The sequence below is a fragment of the Lepisma saccharinum genome, chromosome 22, assembly GCF_977018435.1.
Source record: "Lepisma saccharinum chromosome 22, izLepSacc3.1, whole genome shotgun sequence".
Taxonomy (NCBI): domain Eukaryota; kingdom Metazoa; phylum Arthropoda; class Insecta; order Zygentoma; family Lepismatidae; genus Lepisma; species Lepisma saccharinum.
In genome coordinates, this window is record NC_139250.1 from 31,497,259 (window position 1) to 31,517,217 (window position 19,959).

Sequence of the window (19,959 nt, forward strand, 5' to 3'; positions counted from 1 at the left end):
TGATTCAATTTTCTCGGTGGGACTATTTGCTGCTACGTTCCATAATTCACTTCCATATTCCACTAATGGTCGATCCAAAGCTATAAATAGGAATCTAAATGTTTCCATTCTATTAAAAGAAGTCCAATTAAAACATATGAAACCTAAAACCTTTTAAGCTTTTTTTTTTTTACAAATTTCAACTATATGTTCATCATGTAGCAATTTAGAATCTATAATTATGCCCAAATCATTATGACTTGAATAAATAGAAACCTTATAAGATTTAATAACATATTGAGAAACAATACAATTTGTTTTTATCTAACATCTCAATAATACTACTACTACTAATAATAATAATTATTATTATTATTACTATTACCATTATAATTTTCACGAATAGGTAAAAGACGGTATGGTATAAGAATAAAGATATAACAGCATGTATGTATTCATTATCTAGCTTAGATGTAGTTAAGAACCCCAAGATTTGTATATAAACAACTGTCCTGGCAAGGAAATTATACGGATAAAGAATTGAATATTTATTGAACAACAAAAAAGGATGTTAGATGCAGTCTAAAGTGCCTGACTAATATGTTATGCATATTTTAATAATAAGTAGTAGTGTGCATATATCATCTATGGTACTTTCCTTCAAAACCGTATGATCCAAATCTAATACTTGCCTTCCGATAAGTTCGGTGGAAATAAATAGCCATCGATTATACGCTAAAAAAGTAAATTTTTAATATTTAATTTCAATTCTTGGTAAGTCTTTCGGCGGACCCCTGCCCCCCCCCCTAAATACGCCCTTGCTGTGCTGTATGTAATGTCTAGGAAACGGATTTTAATGTGCAGCACCTTTCCAAAAATATAGCTGTTTTCATAGCGATCGTTTGATATATGAATTTTAGGACATGGAATCAAGTAAAATGAACCTCTTGCACCTTTTCGTAAGGTAAGCACATTTATCTCCTTTTTACACCCTCTTTGATCCTTCAGCACCTCTCTCCTTCCTTTTCTTCCATGTTATGTTAGAAAAATTGTACAGAAAAATGAATTATTTTCACTCTTCTGGAGCAGCTACATAAAATTCTACAGTCTCATTTTGTAGAGCAGAACGAGAGCTACAAAATGGTATAATATAATAATTACAGCTCCAATAGTTCCCAAGATAATGTACAAAAACCGGCGAAAGGAAACTCAAACTTCAACAAAGCCTATTCGGCAGAACCAGTTCTCTCGGCGGTCCGCGCGCATTATATACAGGAGGCACAGAAAAAAAGAGAGCACATTGAATTAAGGCTTTTTATCAGCACTTTTTATATTATTTTTTTTGCACATTTTGGAAAACATTTTCAAAGCCCCTTTCTTCCCTTTCGCGGCCATAATTTCGCACTTAAAAAACCTTTCCCTAGTAATGGCAGTTAGTACTTTAAAAAAACCAACAGGGTTACTTTTTGCACGGTAGTTGGATGACAGTGGAAATTGACGGCGTTGGAATGTTATTTCTCCAACAGACTTTTCTTTTTACAGTGTAGCAACTGAATAATAAATGTGCTCCGAAGTATACGTTTGCTGAACTTAAACGTGAGAAGATTTGCAGCTTGCAAAGTACAGTGGGATCCATGAGTATTGCCACGCAAATTGTCCATGACTATTTTCATTATTTTTTCTCTTACACCTATGTGTTTTTAAGCGATGGATTTTTATGTATGCTGGTGCAGAAGTTGTCAACAGCTTGTTTTGAGTTTTATTTTAATTCTTGAAGCTCTTATTGGGTCAAATAAAGTGCACGAACATGGTGATGGACAATTTGTAAGGTAATACTCATGGATCCCACTCTACACCCAACAGCGAAAGAAACAGTATGCGAATTGTCCATCATCATTTTCATTCGGTCTGTATGCTGTATTACACAATGTGATGACAATGAATTGAAATAATGACGTCAATAATCAGAGAACAATGCCTGCTTCGAACCTACATAGTTTCATTCCCAACACAGGATGTAGAATAGAAAGTAATGAAAATAGCGGTGGACAATTTGCTTACCATTTTCTTTGCCGTTGACTATACATGTCCGATCTAATCCCGATTAGGTTGTGGGTAAATTAACAATGTTCTTTTTTTATTTTGCTATTAATAAACGCTTGATTTTAAAGCGGTTGGAAGCAACCTTTCTTCTGTTTTACATAGTTAGTTCATTCATTCAGTCCAGAAATTATTTAAATTGTGTTTTTTTCTGTTCCTATTGCTGGCTTTTCGTAACCTATATTTTGCTCAAACATTGTTAATAAGTATTAACATTATACTTTTAACGTGTGCATAGTTCGTTCTTTAAAAACAGCCATGGTTACTTCTTGCACGGCAGTTGGATCATAGCGGAAATTGACGGCGTTTGAACATAATTTCCCCAGTCAACTTTTTTACAGTGTAGTAAATAAATAATAAATGCGCTCCGGAGTACAGGTTTGTTGAACGTTCTCGGCGTAGATTCGTGAGAAGATGTGCAGCTTGCAAAGTACAAGTAGGAAGAACGCATAATAAGAAATCAATGGTTTCTTGAGGTCAAAGAACTTCCGTGAGCGACGTGGTAAACAACGGACTATTTTCTGGGCGAAGACAACGTTTTACTGCAGCAACATGTAATTTTCTTTAGAGCTCTACGTCTCAGAACAGACAAGATGGTTCTGCAAGCGTATTTGTTTTCTGGCAAAACATTTGCGATGTTCTGTCCACTTCCGGGAAGGCAGTGGCCGAGTGAAACTTCCCTTCCTCATGTTTGCGTTGTTTTAGCCCCCAATGCTTCAAAGAGGATACGCAGGTAGAGTCGCCATGTTGTGTGTCCATCGGGGAGCACAACGATGAAGGAAATAATTTTATGTGGGCTCTTCTTTGATTGTAATTTCCACTCAGTTTCAATTTATTTCGGTTTTCTGTCGTTTTTCCTTTCTCTTTCCTCTTCCTTATATTTTCTTTTCTCTCTGCTCCCTTCTTTCTTCCTCTTGCTTATTTTTCCATCTTTCACTCTCTCTATCTCTCTCTCTTCTTTCCTTATTCTCTCCCCTGAAACGTTCTCTCTTTTTCTTTCTTCCGCTGTTTCTCTTTCCATCTTATCTCTCTCTTCCTTTATCTTTCTGTCTTCCTTCCTTGTTTTGCTTTCCATTATTTTCTCTCTCTCCTTTTCATTATTTTCTCCCTTCCTCTCTTACTCTTCCACCTTTTTCACTTTTCCTTTTTGATTTTCTTTTTGTATTCCTTCCTCACTTACTCTTTTCCCCTCTTTTCGTTTCTTCGTTTTTCTTTGTCTTCCTTCCTCATTTACTCTTCCATGTTTTCCTCTTTTCCTTTCCTTGTTTTTATTTTTGTCTTCCTTCCTCACTTACTCTTTCCCCTCTTTTCCTTTCTTTGTTTTTCTTTGTTTTCCTTCCTCACTTACTCTTTCCCCTCTTTTCCTTTCTTTGTTTTTCTTTGTCTTCCTTCCTCCCTTACTCTTCCATTTTCCATTTTTCTTTTCTTTGTTTTTCTTTGTCTTCCCCTTACTTACTCTTCCACCATTTCCTCTTCTCCTTTCTTTGTTTTTCTTTTTGTCATCCTTCCTCACATACTCTTCCATCTTTTACTCTTTTCCTTTCTTTGTTTTTCTTTGCCTTGCTTCCTCGTTTCTCTTTCCATCTTTTCTCTCTTCCTTTATTTGTTTTCTTTCTTTCTTCCTACTAATGTTTTTCTTCGTTGTGCCAAATTTTTAATACGTTCACAAATAGCGCGATTATTTTCTCATTTATGAAAACTTCAAGATTACACCGTCAATATCGAAAGTATTTTATACATAATAATAACCCGTGGCGCAACAGCCCGTGGGGGGCAGGGCCTGGCTACTGACTGCCAGCCTCATTCCCACCTGCCGAGGTGGAAGATCATCCAACCAATTACGGGGTGACGTGTGGTCAGCACGACGAAACCCCCGTCGTTGTTGTAGGATTCCATGACCGTGTCACGCTGATCATTCGTAGCTCCGCAATCTCAGGATGGTGGATAGCCACCGGTCCCATACACAAGCTGAAGTCTCAGTGGAGAAGTTGTTACGCTTCTCCCCAGAAGACTCGAACCAGACGCCGAGAAACGTGGCAACAGAAGCGTTTCCGGCGTCTCAGTGTGCGATAACCTACAGACTTCTGGCATTGAAATTACGCGCTTCGTTTCCGCTCGTTTCGCTGAAGTGGGCGTTACACCATTTCATTTCAATAGAAGCAGACAACAGAAGTTGTGTTGCCGCGTTTTGCCGCGTCTCTGTGGGCGTTAAGCTTTAGGCCACGGTGCGGGACTTGTACGTAATTTTTAAAATAAATTTAAAGCCCATTTCTAAGCCCTGATAACTGCAGAATGGATTACAAATTACTGAGAATGAAGCCAAAAGAAAGTTGCAAAAGGCATCGCACTATGCAGCAAAGTTTCTTTCTCATAGCGTTTCTACTATCGGTTCATCTTTTTCTACACCTTCTTTCCTCTTCATTCATCTTCCCTGTCCAATTTGTTTTGTATTTGCTAGTGTTGGGCGATATTCTCCAGACGATATATCGCGATATTGAAAAAGTATCGTCCAGGCGATATCAACTGGACGATATATCGTCACAATATTTTGGCGATGTACATCGTGTCGGCGATATATCGTCACGATATTTTGGCGGTATGTATCGTGTTAGCGATATATCGTCACGATATATGGCGATATATATCTTAGAGACGACATATCGTCACGATATATGGCGATATATATCTTAGAGACGACATATCGTCACGATACTTTGGTGATATGTATCGTGTCGGCGATATATGGTCACGCTATTTGGCGATATACTTGTACATCGTGGAGATGATATATCGCAGATGTCACAATACGGAAATAATATCGTATCGTCTGTGACGATATTTTCTTGACGATATATCGCGATATCAAATTTCCGATATCGAAATTTCCGATATCGTCCATTCCTAGTATTTGCCTGCCCTCTGATTTTGACACGGTTGAGATCTCGTATATCGCGTGTCACCAACTCGAGAAACATATCACAGATATGGTTAACCCACTGTAATTGTGAAAGAGCATTCTCGTTTGCACTGCAGAGCGAACAGCGATACTGTAGCGTTGTAAGTGAGCAGGAGGCTTCGTCGGTCTCGTTCGAGCGGGAAACATCTCGTCATGTGATTCGTGAGTTACAGTGCAGATTGGAGTTATCACGGCAGAAGAAACAGGAAGCGGTTAAAAGGAAAAGGAGAGCGCCTTCTCCTGTATATTCTTTACCTCTCAACACAAGCTGTTGCCCCCTGCTCTGTTGCTTACTGGCCTTGAGATGCAGTCTGCAGACGGAAAGCTCGCACCGCACGGAGTACTCAGTGGCCTCCAGAAGTCCAAGCGAATTGCTCGCCTAGTCTATGTCGTTCTCGTCTAGATAAACGCCTACATCTCGATGTCATCTAGAGTCTCAAAATATATAGTACAGTATCACCTCGTTAGTACGGACTATTCGGGGTGATAAGTTGACCGGTTTAACGAAAGTCAGGATTAACTGAAATAACCTAAAAGAACAGTAGAAAGTGCATTAAAACTCCGTTTATAGCAACAAAACACGTTTATTATGGTGTATTTAAAGGGCATAGGCCTAAATACACTACACAGTACAGTATAAAGTCTGCGGGAAACAGAATTTCATCAGTGGTTGACTGCCTTTTCTTTGGGAAGTTCTCTTGTTGACTTCTAGCCACATTTAAAACCTTGCATTCTGCTTTTTTTTTTCTTAGCCTTTTGCCTGTCCGGATTAAGATAAGTTCGGCTTATCAGGGTCCGGATTAATGAGGTTTTACTGTACAACCAACTTATATAATGTGTCAAGTTTCAAGCTTTCACAGAGTAAAGAGTACACTAAGACAAACAAGTTTTCTTAATAGACCTACCTAACAAACTGTTGCATTGTGGCTTCGAGGCCAGTTCTTGTAAGCATACGGAATTCAAGCGGGTGGGCAGAAGACACTAATACAGTCATTCTTGATTTGAAACAAACATGCAGGTGGCGCAGATGTAACGAATGCTACGTGGTGGATATTTCCTTGTAAACGACAAATGCCACAAACATGGTGGCTGTGCACATCCTGACGTCACATGAAACGCACCTATAGCTTTTTTTGGTTTGACCCCTCGTTTCGACGCTACGAATGCTAAAAATACTGAACTTTGTCATGTATGTATGAGATAATTCTGAACATGTTGATAGATTTACACCAGCAATGGTTAAATATTTACGGATCTGGTGAGAATTGGTTTCCTAGATTCGCAACAGAAAATTTGTACTTAGCTCTAGGTCTGAAAATCGGGTATCGGATCCGGAACACACATCTTGGACCCGTATTCGAAACAGAAATTGGGTACCCGGATTCAACGCGGAGATTGAAACGGATCCGGAACAGAAATCGGGTACCCGGATCAGAACAGAAATCGGGTGTCCGTGTCCGGAACAGAAATAGAGTACTCGGATCCTCCCGGATTGAGGCCGGATGAATTTTGGGTATTCGGGTCGAACCGAAAATCTGCTACTTGGCTCCAGGACAGAAATTCGGATCCGGAACAGAAATCGGGTATTCGGGTCGGAATCAGAAATCGAAAAACGTTTACCGGATTTAGTACTCTGGTCCGGAATATTTCATGCTCCGGTTCTGGCCACCGCATTACTTACACCTACACTTACTTGGTCAATTATCTGCGTTCTGTTTCTGAAGCACTAGACAATGAGTGATCCACCGCAATTTCTTGATCATTCGCACTTAAAATATCTCTGTGCAATGTTCGTCTTCTTCGAATATGTTCAAGTGAACTGCACTTATGCACCTGTATGAGCCGGATGTGAGGGCCACCGGAGTGAAACCCAGAAACTTTGTGAGCAACAGACGAGGGAATAAATGCAAATCGGTCACCTCAAATGTCAAGGACTGTGAAATCTGGATTCCACAATGAAGGTCGCTTCTATATATCACTTTCTCCCTCATTTGCTTGTGTTGTGATTCCAGAAGGAAGAAAATTGACTATTATGTAACTTCCGATTCCCCTACGGTGGCATGCACACGATATTCATAAGGGCATCTGCGACATAAACGATTTCTTTTGTAAAGGTAAAGTTATTCCATGCACATTACAACATATCAGAGGCATAGAGGGGTGTGTGGAGCTAGAGGTCCCACACATTCAGTATCTCAGCTATTTGTGGAGGTGATGTGATCAGCGCCATGCTCCATATGCTTTTACCTCCCAGGGTTGGCCCCGGGTACAAATTTATTAGAGGATGAGTGAACCGCACGGCGACTCCATGTTGAGACATTATTGGAAAAGTTCCCACATGAAATTAACTACCCCAGGAAACGAACCCGGGTCTCCTGCATGGCAGTCAAGTCGCCATACAGACGACACGTAAAATTTCCAAAATAGAATTACTATGAAAAAACAGTGTTATTTTTATTTCAGATAAAAAAATATTTGATCACATTATTTTTTATTTAAAATTATGAATCCCAAATATCATCAGGCAATTCAAATTCATCATTGCCTTCACAAAGTCTCTTGATGTTTTCTGTTACATTAAATTTTAAAGATGGTGTCTTACCCCATTTGTGAAAAAGAAAACTCCATACTGGATCTATGCTATGACAACATCCACAATATATAACAGATTCTTTTTGTTTAAAAATTTGTTAACCATTGTTATAACTGTATCTTTAGTCAAACTAAAAATAAATGTCTGATGAAGGGAGCGTGTGTTCTCCTGAAACGTCAAAACGAAAAACTGTGTTCTTCGGCTTGTAATAACCGTAAACTACAGGAAAATAATTCTACAATGCAAGCAATGAGTACATACAACAAAAACTAGAATTACTAATTTATTGGAAGTTGAATATTATTATTACATACTAAAAGTTTGTGTTATAAATTAAACACAGGCAACTCATATATTCTATTGCCGGTCCCCGTGGCGGAGTGGTTTAGCACATCACACTACAACGCCAGGGGTTCCGGGTTCGAATCCTGGCCTGGGCATGGATGTTTGTGAGAGTGTCCATTCATCAATTTCATCATATCATCTTCCCATCTTCGCAAATTAGTCAAAAGTAGCACAAAAATCGAAGTAAAATAAAGCAAATCAATATCTGGAAAACATAATAATATACTTGTTGAGTGTCAGTTTCCAGAAAGCCCCGCACTACATTGGCTAACTGGCTGAACTCCACCCTGGCCCTAAATGCGTCGGTTCCCGCACGGTGTCTGGTTAAGTAACAGACGCACAAAGACGATATATGCATACATTTAATGTCTATAATACACATATACGAAGGACTATACAATAACTAAACAATATACACGAAGGACTGTCTATTCGGCTGTAGAATGTCTCTACAGCGCACTTGTAACCGCGCGCGTGTCACGGTTCTTCTCAAGACGACTCTCTGATGACGACTCTTCTTTTCTCGTGGCAACGCCCAAGCTAAGCGCCTGGCTCAACTCTCGGGACGTTCCCGAATTTACTTGTGGGTGTAAGTTCCCGTAATCAAGTATGCGGGAGGTTCCGCAGTTTCTTACTCCCACACACTTCACACATTATATAAAATCATTTTTCACTTGATGTTGATGCATATACACAAAAAAGGAAAATAAGATAAAAACACTACTTATATACATTGTTCACCGAACAATATTTGATAGGGAACCTTACTTTCAGACTTCCCTCGTATATCCTTAGGTAAGGAGCAATAGATAAATCATTGGTTAGACCCAGCCAGTGCAACTAGTATCGAAGTTCCCCTTCTGGGGCAGCTCTAGTAGGAACGAGACAATTAAAATTATAATTAGAAAGATGAACATTGAGATAAGCCCTTGTGAGCTCTGCAGTTCCTTTGTCTTGCCTCAATTCCCACCAATTACGTAAAGCGGTCAAGGTCATCTAAGGATGAGAGTCCAGACGACAGGAGACAGTGGGGTTTCCAGCCAGCGGCGTTTTAAAGAGGGGGGTGGGGCTCTAGTGTTTAAGCTTGACGCCCACTGAGACGAGAGGACGCCATCGGAAATTTGATATCGCGATATATCGTCAAGATATATCACCGACACGATATATATCGCCAAATATCGTGACGATATATCACTGACAGGATATATATCGCTACAATATCGTGACGATATATCGCCAAAACGATATATATAGCCAAATATCGTAACGATATATCGCCGACACAATATATATCGCTAAAACTCGTGATGATATATCGCCGACACGATATGTATCGCCTGGACGATATTTTTTCAATATCGCGTTTTAGATTAAATTGATGGATTATAAATTCGGTACTAATTTTACCATTGATGATTTTATGCAAAAAAAATCATGTCTGCTAATTTGCGACGAGAGTATCGTGGCTGCATATTCAATACAGACATACTATCTGTTTTATGAAGATGTAACAGACAAGGTATTCTATTCGAGCGAGGACAAAGCTGAGAACAGAATCAGTCTGCAAAGATTAATTTTAGAAGCCATGGTCCAGATAGGTTTTATTGAACACTTTGGCTTATTTTACATCACATTTCTGCCACTTGTGGCTAATCGCGAGGATGGACATGAATGATGATATGATTAAATTGATGAAGGAGCACTCGTAAAGAACACCCATGCTCAGTCCGGGATTCGAACCCTGGTGCTCTGTTATCCCAGGTCGGCGTGGTCCAGCTGGGGAGCAGTATTCAAGAATATGGAAGATAATTTATTTTAAAGTACACTAATGCATAATTTTTTGGATTTCAGTTGTACTGAATGCATAGATATTTCCCTTACAAAATTGCACTGGCCGTTAAGAATCAATAACAGCTTACGTATGAACGTAGTAAGGAAATAATAATGTCTTTGTTGTTCCTTCAGCGCTAAAAGCACATGTGCAGATCGACGGAATGATATGTGCTCACCTAGGGGTGAACGCCCGAGAGGGAAAACAACGTGACCAGGATTAACGTTGAAACTTCGAAAAGCATCAGATTTGCACGGAAGTCTTCCGTCTGGCAACAGGTGTTCGCGTTTCTCGATTTCAAACTCACTTGGACTTTTTTATCAGCCCCTTCGCCTCATCTGCATGAGCGTCCACGCGACGGTGAGCTAATCTGCGTCTGGATGTCTTCGGCCAGTTATTTTGGCAGCGGGAGGCGTTTGACCTATTTCCGTTACGCGTGACCTACAAACGCGGTCACGATTTTGCAAAATCATGAGTTTCAAATTGCATCCTTCAATTATACGACACCGCGCTGACAGGACGTTACTGTCTTGGCAGTTAGGTTATTTTCTGGTTTCATTTTTGTTATTTAGCGTCGCTTTTCTGCAACTTTTGGCTGACCGCAACGATGATTGATTGATTGATTTGTTGTTTTAACTCCACTTTATGCACAGAAAGGCAAATCGGGACTGGACCTAAAGTTTAAAGTGGGATCCGAACAACTTGTGCCTCCACCGAGTATTGAACCCGGTACCCCTTGATTTCAAGGCGACAACGTTACCACTACGCCATCACGGAGACCGATCGCGACGATGAGATTGAGTGATGATAAGAGAAAACTGATGAAGGAGCACTCACAAAGAATAATCGTTCTCACGCCGGGATTCGAACCTTGGCGTCGTAGCGCGGCGTGCTAACCGCTCCGCCCAAGAGGTCGGCATCTCATCGAAGGGTTGCCGGGTTTGGAAACGATATAAATGACGAAAGCACAGCATTTTCATGTAAAAGTAGTTGCTCTAAACGGAAAGTATGTAAGGTACCTCAAAATATGTAAAAGCCTGTAACATGAATATAATTCCTAACTGTATTTCACCGGCATTTTCGTTTGGTTACATACGATGGAAATTATATGTAATTACAGAGAAATACGGGTCATATCACTTGAGACGAATTTTAAAATGCAAAGTCAATGAAACAAGTTGAGATAGACCAGTAGAGGAGCCAGAAATTTTAATGGCTCACCGAATGACTACTTGGATGGGTCAGATCATATTTTGATATTCATGCTGTTATCACGGGATCCAAAAATAAAGGTTTCCATTACATTCATCATTATGATGGGGCAGGGGGGCGCAGATGGGCCCCAGAGCCCACTCTAGTGCTCCCTTGAACTAGACCGGGGTACTCAATAGCGGAACGCCAGCAGCGGGATGAGCGGGGACACGCTAACCCCTACATCACTGGAGACCTGTCAATATGGAATTAAGCATATCGTGTCGTGACGCAGAACCTCCTCCCCAATCAACCATGAAATTCCACTTCCCTCCGTCTGCCTGGGATATCGGCAGTCGCGTTAATCATTACATCCAGGAAGCTTGCATATTCCACACGATAGCCTTTTAAAGAGGAGGCATAAAGGGAATGTGTAATGGCAGAAAAAACCTGCTTTAATGTAATACTTAGTGTCCACTTTACGCTACCGAATATGCTAGAGCACCTAAGTACCTCGCACTGAGGGTAGATATCGTGAGAGCGATACAGTCGATTGACTATTTTGCTTCTGCAACTTTTGACTAATCGCGAAGGTGAGGATGAGTGATGGTATGATGAAGGGACACTGACAAACAACACCGATGTCCAGGTCGGGATTCGTAGCCTGGACCCCTGGCGTCGTAGCGCTGTGCTAACCACTCCGCCACCACGGTTAAAGAGAGATGGATAAATGGATGGGTGATAGAATGAGAGACAGGTTGAAGAAATTATAGAAAAACTAGAAAACAGAGAAAAAGCTGTAAAGAAAGAGATCCACATAGAAAAGAGAAAGACAAAAAGAGGATAAAAGACGGAGATAGAAGCAGAATGAGAGACTCTAGCTAACTGCAAAATAATCTTTGTCATTCCCTCCCGCCGACCCAAGAAGCTTGCGAGAGACATTTGCAATCATTCATAGTGGAAGGCAGACACACATAAAACTGACCCACACAGAAAGATAAAGACAAAATACAGATAATACAGACATGAAGAGATGAATTGATATACAAGAAGTATATGAATGTAGAAGAAAAATCAGGATACAGAGAGAGATGGAGAGACAATCATTAGGAGAGAGAGAGAGAGAGAGAGAGAGAGAGAGAGAGAGAGAGAGAGAGAGAGAGAGAGAGAGAGAGAGAGAGAGAGAGAGAGAGAGAGAGAGAGAGAGAGAAGGAAACATGGAAAGAAAAAGAGGGATAGAAACATGGAAGGAAAGAGAGGGTATGAAATATAGAAATGTGGAAAAGAAAGAGAGAGAGAGAGAGAGAAATATAAGGAAACATGGAAAGAAAAAGAGGGATAGAAACGTGGAAAGAAAGAGAGGGTATGAAAGATAGAAATGTGGAAAAGAATGAGAGAGAGAAAGATAAGGAAACATGGAAAGAAAAAGAGGATAGAAAAGTGGAAGGAAAGAGAAGGTATGAATGATAGAAATGTTGAAAAGAATGAGAGAGAGAGAAAGAGAAAGATAATGAAGCATGGAAAGAAAAAGAGGGATAGAAACGTGGAAAGAAAGAGCGGGTATGAAAGATAGAAATGTGGAAAAGAGAGAGAGAGAGAGAGAGAGAGAAAGATAAAGAAACATGGAAAGAAAAAGAGGATAGAAAAGTGGAAACAAAGAGAGGGTATGAAACTAGAAATGAGGAAAAGAAAGAGAGAGGGAGAGAGCGAGAAATAAAGGAAACATGGAAAGAACAAGATTGATAGAAACGTGGAAAGAAAGAGAGGGTATGAAAGATAGACATGTGGAAAAGAATGAGAGAGAGAGAGAGAGAAATATAAGGAAACATGGAAAGAAAAAGAGGATAGAAAAGTGGAAGGAAAGAGAGGGTATGAATGATAGAAATGTGGAAAAACAGAGAGAGAGAGAGAGAGAAAAGAGAGAAATCAAGAAAGATAAACGTGGAAAGAGAAAAGAGAGAGAAAGAAAGTTGGAAAGAGAGCGAAAGGTGAAAATAAAGAAGAAAAGAAAATATTAGTATTTTATAACCAGAGCCCACTTGAATATATTTTGACCACTTAGGCCCACCGGAAGCAGGCACGCAGGCAGGGGGTGGGCGCGGGGGGTTGAAGCTCTCCCCGAAATCCTACAAATATTTAATTTATATAGTGTATAGTGGTAATTAATTTTTCTTTCTTACAGGATTAAACATCTTGTAATATACTGAGAAATTCAACTTCGGGGCTTCTACACTTCAGTTTTTTGCCTCGAGATGGATATACGGGATGAGCACCCCCCCCCCCCCCGGAACAAAATTATTGTTACAGACCTCACCGGAAAGGAATTCTCTGGAGTCGTTACTGACTGAAAATAGGCTACATTCTTGTAAGAAAATTACAATCGAGTGCAACAAGCGAGATGGGACGATATCTACATTAGAAATAGCCAATGAAACTTCGTTATGCCCTCAGAAAAGTGGTCGAATATTCATACATGTGCGTCACTGATTGTCACTACTATTCAGACAACTACAATGTCCGTCTTATGCATAGGCGTGCGCAGACCCTCTGACTGGGGGGGGGGGGGCAAAAGCCCTGATGAAAGTTCAATCGGAGAAAGAAAAATCTCATTTCATCTCACGGTTTTATTGTATTCATTGATATGAAACACGGGTGTGTATATAGAGTGTGTGCGGATCCGGACCCGTCGAAAATCACTCTCTAAGAATTCAAACTTCCGTGGCACCAATGTTCTTTGACCCCCCCCCCCCCCCCCGTACTTTCCCTCTTTGTGGTTCAGATACTATTTTACACATAAACATGGTTTCGTACAGCAGATACAAAACAACTACACAAAATTTAATCATTTCCAACAGAGGGCAGTTGCCCACCCAGCAACTTTGTGCCCCTGTACTATGGCATCTTAATGCTAAGCTTTGTCTTAAAAGAAAAAGCAAACGGTGTTCTTGCACCCCCCTGATTCCCAATGCATAGGCAATTTGTTCTGCAAACATATAGAGGTAATGCAAGCATAGGCGTATCTTCAGAACTAACTATATCGAGGCAAAATCGAACTTGGAGCTTAACTTTGGAAGGGGGCAGATTCAAAAAAGTTTCACCAGGACTATTTTGATCCTTTATATTCGCAAAATCATAAAAAAATACTCGTTACTTTGCTCTTAAGGTTCAAGGAGGTTAACAAAAGTACAAGGGCTGTGCGCGATTCTGATAAGTTAGCACCGGGTTCAGGAAAAGAAAATTCCCGTCAAGATTCGGAATTCGGGAAATGATTTCCCGATTTTTCGGGATCCAGACCAATTAGGAAATTCCAAACGATAGCATTTAAAAGTGTTTAATTATGATGGTTTATATGCCACGAATGTCCGTAATGTCATGGAAATGGAAGTTGTTAATATAGAAATGCAAAAAATAATCCTTCAAGGAAAAAAAGTATGTATAATTCGAGATTTTCACAGTTTCTGGAACCGTCCCCAAAATGTTCCGATTTAGTCGAGAAATGGGGAACTTTTCCTTTCCGAAAGTCGGGATTTAAAAAATTCCCGTCCCAACCAGAAATTCACCGTCCTGCACACCCTTAAAAAGTATCATTAACTTGTAAATATTCATAAACCTGTTAATTTTTTGGAGGGGGCAATTGCCCCCTCTTGCCCCCGCCAAGTTACGCATATAAACGCAACTAACGATTATTGTGTGTGGGAGTATTAATAACAAGAAATTTGCTAGAGAACAAGTGGGATAGTCCGATTACATAGGAATTAATGCACGTTCCTCCCCCCCCCACTCCTGGAAGCTGCTCGGAACTTTCGTCGGCTTTAAAGTACTTATTTTTTAAAGATAATAATAATGTTTAATAACGGTGATAAGATTCCTCTACACTAACTTTCTATGTTAGAGTGTGTTGATTGTTTTGCCTTATTTTCTTCTTGTGCCACTTTTGGCTAATTTGCGAAGATGGGGATGAGTGATGATATGATGAAATTGATGAATGGACACTCACAAACATCCATGCTCAGGTCAGGATTCAAACCCGGGACCCCTGGCGTCGTAGCGCGATGTGCTAACCACTCTTCCACGGCGACCGGCTTTAGAGTGCATTGGGGGGCAACTGCCTCCTCTTGTCCCCGTGCTCACGCCTATGGTCTTATGGTCAAAATAATAAAGTACAACGTTAATACGTTCTTACCTTCAACTGCTTCCAGCGGCAAGAAATAGCATCTTCTGTTCTTTAAGTTAGGTTACAAGTCACACTTGTCACTCACATACGTAGTATGCCGCGAGACTGAGCTCACAAATATATTGTACGATGTAAGGCGCGGGTGGAAAGCCTGCATGCACGAGTGTAGCAGTGTTGCCAACCGTAGTGTAAAATGTCTACATATAAGGCAGACTGTAAAATCGTGACGAGACAAGCTATTAAATACCATTACCGTGTAAAGCATTCAGGTGCTAAATATAAAGATATTCCTCCCAAAATTAGAGTTCTAGACCCGATTTTTAGAGAAATGTAACGTTCAGATTCGTTCCTATCTAATTATACTGGAAAATTATGAACACAAGAACGTAAATTTTACATTTAATTTTAATCACGACAGACCCGGAAAGAGAGAGAGAGAGAGAGAGAGAGAGAGAGAGAGGTAAAGAGGAGATAGAGAGAGAGAGAGAGGTAAAGAGGAGATAGAGAGAGAGAGAGGTAAAGAGGAGATAGAGAGAGAGAGAGAGATAAAGAGGATATATATATAAATAGAAAGAGAGAGAGAGGTAAAGAGGAGATAGAGAGAAGTAAAGAGGAGATAGATAGAGAGAGAGAGGTAAAGAGGAGATATATATAGAGAGAGGTAAAGAGGAGATAGAGAGAGAGAGGTAAAGAGGAGAGAGAAAGAGAGAAAGAGAGAAAGAGAGAGAGGTAAAGAGGAGATATATATAGAGAGAGAGGTAAAGAGGAGATAGAGAGAGAGAGGTAAAGAGGAGAGAGAGAGAGAGAGAGAGAAGTAAAGAGGAGATAGACAGAGAGAGAGAGGTAAAGAGGAGATAGAGAGAGAGAGGTAAAGAGGAGATAGAGAGAGAGGTAAAGAGGAGAGAGAAAGAGAGAGGTAAAGAGGAGAGAGAGAGAGAGGTGTAAATAGGAGATAGATAGAGAGAGGTAAAGAGGAGATAGAGAGAGAGAGGTAAAGAGGAGATACAGAGAGAGAGGGGGTAAAGAGGAGATAGAGAGAGAGAGAGAGGTAAAGAGGAGAGAGAGAGAGAGAGGGGTAAAGAGGAGATAGAGAGAGAGAGATGGGTAAAGAGGAGATAGAGAGAGAGAGGGGGGTAAAGAGGAGATAGAGAGAGAGAGAGATAAAACACAGAGAGAGACAGGGAGAAAGAGAGAGAGAAAGAGAAAAGCAACACAAATAAAGAGAAAGGAGACAAGGAAGAATAAAGGAAAAGAGAAAGACAATTGAAAAGAGAAATGAGAGAGAGAGAGAGCGAAAAGCAATAAAAGTAATTGGAGATAAGGAAGAAAGAGGGGAAAAGACAAGGAAAGAAATAGAAGAATAGAGAAATAGGAGATATGGAATTATATCCAGTGGCGCCAACTTACATGGGCCTGTGGGGCTCGAGCCTACCCAATAACTTGGCTTTTATTATATTCACAAATAAAGTCCACGCGTCTAAGAAACAAAACATTTCATCATTATACACTTAAAGAATTCTCACAAGTTAATTACTGAGTGTTATCAAAATATTTCATAATAACTTGTTAAATCTCCCCTATGTTAGTTTTCAGTGTCCTGTATTATTAACACTTTCCGTGGTCACATTCTTATTAGGGGAGCAAGGGAGTAGAAGAGCTTATTACTAGAAAGATAGGCAGTAAAATCCTTGTAAATAGGCAAGCAAAAAGCATCAGAATAGAAAATAGGGACTAAAATTCATGAACATCGACAGATTTCTCATTATTTTTCCATTCTGGGCACTCAAAAATGTAGTTATCTTAAATAGGCACTTATGATTAACATAGTCAAAAACAGCCACTATAAGATTCATGTATTCCTCCCAGAAATGGCCTGAAACGGCTTGAAAACGCAAAAGTCTATATTTTCTGGCCAAGCGAAAAGAGGTATTTTAGGGTAAAGCCTCAGCCTCTTATGACATACATTAATGCATAAAATTATATAAATAATCTTCCAGTTCAGCCCATCTAATGTCTCTCAAAAGCTGACACCACACTGATTATATCATGACTAGTAGTGTTAATTTTTCATGTTTTTGAAAGGTGTGAGATGCATTTTGTGACCATGTTTTGTCACGAAATAATGCGAAATGAACTGCAAAAAGCGAAATTTACTCTTAAACACGAAATTTAGGGTTTATTCACCGACGCGGCACCTTCTGAGGTCTGAATTATCCTGAGAGTTATGCAATTCCCGGAAAATTGATTAATTCTGCTGTTAATGTTGGAGAAACAAAATTGACTCCTTTACACAGAAATAAACTTAATACTCGGATAACTACATACATGGGCTATTAGAAGTGAAATGTTAATTCTGTGGAATAAGTGTAGTTTTTATATCAAATTTAGAATTATATTCACAATTTTAAAACCAAAATGTCTTTTATATACCACTTTTGATCCAATTTTTCACCGCTATAACACCGATATTTTATTTTATTTACCGCTTTTGAACCCGAAATTTACCCAGTTTTTATACCGAAATTTTGCTTTTTTATTTACCAAAAATATGTGCCTCTAATCATAACAGAGTATTGTTTATTCCTCACTATCGCTCTAGCTGGGAGGGGAAGGGAGGCAGGGCCTCCCCGATGGCGCAGTGATAGCGTCATCGCCTTGTAATCAAGGGGTCCCGGGTTCGACACCCGGTTGAGGCACATAGTGGTTCGGATCCAACTTTAAACTGTAGGTCCAGTCCCGATTAGCCTTAATGTGCATAAAGTTGACTTAAAACACCAAATCAAACCAAACCAAACCCTAGCTGGGGGTTTAGAACCTGTGGCAGGATTAGAATTTGAAGCTAATGCGCTCAAATTCGACGCCCCCCCTCTCGCTTAGGTCAAAGGTTATTCTCCTAGTTTAGACCTCCATCAGTATTCTCTGGGAATCCTGAGCAATGTTGCCATCCTTAACTGTTTCGAGCAACTTTTAGCTCCATTCAGGATTACTTGGTTGGCAACACTGCAACGCACGAACCAATGTAACTCAGTCCATCCTGGGCGTCACGCGCCGATCTGCCAGCCCCCTGTCGCCTCAATGGTTCGATTTAAATCGACTTACAAATTCGATTATGCATAACTCCCCCTCCCTCCTCCGTTTTCTCTTTTTAAGTAGCTCCGGAAGAAATAATTCAAAGCGCCTGTCTGTCATCGTCGTGTTGCTGAAAGGGAAGATATTTTCGGACAGTTATTGTCAAAGTAAACACATATTTCTCTCCAGATTCTACGTTACGGAAGTACAATTTCCTTGCATGTAAAAAGTTGAAACATTCCTCACTTTTATCACTTCTCATAATGCAATTTAGCAACTTGTAGCATTTATGCATCTCTTCCGTGGAAAACATAAATCAATCTATCTTTGCAATTATTGCAGGACAGAATTTTTGCAGGTGCCCAGGAGGTGAATATTGATAACAGGATCATCTGATATAAGAAGAGTGGCCATAATTTTTTGACCCAAAAACGGGACATCTCAAGGGGGTCAGTTTAACCCCCCCCCCTTTCCACGTTAGGCCTAATTATAACATTTTTGCTATTATTAACATATTGTTGATACTATCATTATTTATTAAAGTATGGATCACAAGGAAAGAAGAGATAGGGAATTATATCCAGTGGCGCCAACTTACATGGGCCTGTGGGGCTCAAGCCCAAGCCCACCCACATCAAAAACAAAAAAATGAAATATGATCTCCCGTTGTCGAAAGGTGTCAATAATTATAATCTAAGTATGTCTTATGTAGTGTTTCTGGTCCCTTTCTTGTCAACCTTTGATGCTAGTCCTACGTTGAATGTAGGTCCAGTCCCGATGAGCCTTTCTGTGCAAAAGTGGACTTAAAACGTCAATTAAATCAATCAATCCTACGTTTAAGTTGAGGAGTGCCTGAAGAACTAGTCTTTATGAGAACAACTTTATTATTCAACAACCTTTAAAAAAATCTCCACATATGTGACACACAAGGCAAGATTTGTTTCTTGAGCTTGTGTTAAGACGCAAGAATTAAAATTCTTGTTGCAGGTACGTATTGAAACTACATAGGTACGCTTCTTGGCCATATTCATTGCTCCACAAATAACTGAACACGGCACTCGGCCTTTCTGGTACTATTCCTTTCCTTGTCTCTTTCTTTAACTGTATATTTATATTTCTTTCTTTATCTAATTTCTCTCTGTATTTCTTATTCCACCTTTTTCCTTTTCCTCTGCCTCTTTCTTTTTGTATATGTCTTTGTCCTTCTCTCTCTCTTTTTCATACATGCATTCTTTATCTCCTTTCTTCCTGTCGTTCATTCTTTCTCCCTTTCTCTTTCTATGTGCTCTTCTCTCTCTTGCTTTCTCTTCTTTTACTCTACCTCTTTCCTTTTGTATATGTCTTTGTCTTTCTCTCTCTCTTTTTCATTCATGCATTCTTTATCTCCTTTCTCCCTGTCCTTCATTATTTCTCACTTTCTCTTTCCATCTGCTTTTCTCTCTTGCTTTCTCTTCTTTTACTCTACCTCTTTCTTTTTGTATATGTCTTTGCCCTTCTCTCTCTCTTTTTCATTCATTCATTCTTTATCTCCTTTCTCCCTGTCGTTCATTCTTTCTCACTTTCTCTTTCCATCTGCTTTTCTCTCTTGCTTTCTCTTCTTTTACTCTACCTCTTTCCTTTTGTATATGTCTTTGTCTTTCTCTCTCTCTTTTTCATTCATTCATTCTTTATCTCCTTTCTCCCTGCCGTTCATTATTTCTCCCTTTCTCTTTCCATCTGCT

At 39.8% G+C, this 19,959-nt stretch overlaps 1 protein-coding gene across 1 annotated transcript in view; it reads right to left on the reverse strand.

Moving 5' to 3' along the window:
* Window positions 1-15,263, reverse strand: part of LOC146004803 (choline transporter-like protein 1) — a 158,741-nt gene extending 143,478 nt beyond the window's left edge. The window contains exon 1 of the mRNA XM_083143828.1: window positions 15,179-15,263. The gene's annotated coding sequence lies outside the window, so the exon portion shown is untranslated. The remainder of the gene's footprint in view (window positions 1-15,178) is intronic.
* Window positions 15,264-19,959: the final 4,696 nt, after the last annotated feature.